Below are 2,094 nucleotides of genomic sequence, written 5' to 3'. Positions count from 1 at the left end.
GTAGGTGTAGGTCAAGTTCATCAAATTGTATCAGATCACTCTTTTTATCCTCTTCTTTCTTCTCCTGGTTGAGCTCTGATCATCCAGTCATCCGGGCCAGGTCACGTTGGTACCATCTGCAAGTGTGGGCGTTCTTGTGCACATGCCTGGAGGTAAGCTTTGTGTGGGAAGCAGCTTAACTTCGGCTTTAACTTCTTAACATTATGCACAGCAAATGACTCTGAAAAAGCTGGTCCCTATCTTGCCTTCAAGTTAACTCTGAATTCACTTGTAAACATATATAATATTGCCATATTCACAGCTTTTTACTGTGAGCTTTACAAACTTTGGGAAGAGACAATTATCTCGACTTCAGTAGCCTGAGTTCAAAGAGAATTGTATAAATTACTCCCTTTCACAGAAAACCTAAGTACAAAGCAACTGCATTTGTGAGACCACAAAAGCAGATAGCAAATTAAAGTCAAGCTGACCTACCCCTATAGACCTCACCACAATCAGTCACCAGCCAGAATTCACAAACCCCTACATATAAGTACCTGCATAAATAAGCAGGAAATAATGAACTTAAGTGAAGGGTAGTTTTAACTTGATAATCTACATTTCCTGCAGCAATTAGCCAGGTTGGGCTTTATGCCACATAGCTTCCAAACAATTTAATGAATACTTTAGAAAAATAAATAAGTAGATGTTAGTAATACTTTTTATGAAAATAATAGTACATTATGTAAGATAGAAGATTGATAATTAGTAGAAATAATAAGTTAGTGCAAGCATTGATGATTAGTAGAAACTTATGTTACTAAGAAAATATAATCAGGAGTCTGATAAGGAGAAATGATTTGTGTCAAGTTTGACTTAATCTTTTAGTGGAAACAAGAAGAAATAATTTATCACATACTGGGAAAGGAGATGAAAGTCAGTTTGAACATCACAGAAATTTTTTTTCTAGGTTGTCTAATGACCAGGTGCAAGAATGTTGTGATAAACTGTGTAATAATTCAAGGAAAGATCAAAGTATCAATTTATTATGTATTGTGTGATTTTAAGTATAAAAAATAAAGACTTGCTGAGCTGGGCCAGAAGAAGAAGAGAACAACAGGGAGACAGAGAAAGAGAACCTCTTGATTGCTTTCATTTTCTCCAACTCCGCGTCTCCTCTTGTGTCCCACAACCCTGCGTGAGTTGGACTCTCGCACTTTTGGTACTGATATTTGCTAATGTGGCACAACAGAAAAATGAGAAGAAAAAACTGCAACATCCAATTACTAATCAGAACATGGAATGTACAAAATATGAATGTAGGAAAATTGAATGTTGTCAAAAATGAAATGGAATGCATAAAATCATTGTATTGGCCATTTGAATCAGACAATCATATGGTTTACTATGCCAGGAACAAACACTAAAGTGGGATTGAGCTGCATTCATTTAAAAAAAAAATCAAGACCTATCTTGAAATACAATGTTGTATGTCATAGTATAATATCCATAGGCTCACAAGGAAGACCTGTTAACACCACTATTATTCAAATTTATGTACAGCTACTAAAACGAGTGATCATGAAATTGAAGAATTTTACCAACTTCTTTAGTCTGAAATTGATCAAACATGCAATTAAGATGCATGGTAATTACTGGTGTTTAGAATGTAAAAGTTGAAAACAAAGAGGAAATTCAAGCCTGATTCAGCAAAGGATGTGGAATGAGGGAGATCATTGCTGATGTCAGATGGATTCTGGCTGAATGTAGAGATTACCAGTAAGTTGTTTACTTGTGTAAAATTGACTATGGGAAGGCATTTGTTGGACATCCATAGTTTGATATCCAACAAACTATGGACATCGGGAAGAAAGGATATTCCAGAACACTTAATTGTGCTCAGGAGACATCTGTACATAGACCAAGAGGCAGTTATTCAGCCAAAATAAAGGGATATTGAATGGTTTAAAATTAGGAAAGGTTGTATTCTTTCACCATACTTATTCAACCTGTATACTGAACAAATGATCCAAGAAGCTGGATAATATGAAGAAGAGCATGGCACTAGGATTGGAGGAAGACTCATTACTAATCTTCAGTGTACACATGATACAA

This window comes from Chrysochloris asiatica, unplaced genomic scaffold (genome assembly GCF_000296735.1).
Source record: "Chrysochloris asiatica unplaced genomic scaffold, ChrAsi1.0 scaffold00087, whole genome shotgun sequence".
NCBI lineage: Eukaryota > Metazoa > Chordata > Mammalia > Afrosoricida > Chrysochloridae > Chrysochloris > Chrysochloris asiatica.
The sequence above is the reverse complement of the archived record's forward strand: the minus strand, read 5'-3'. Positions refer to the sequence as shown.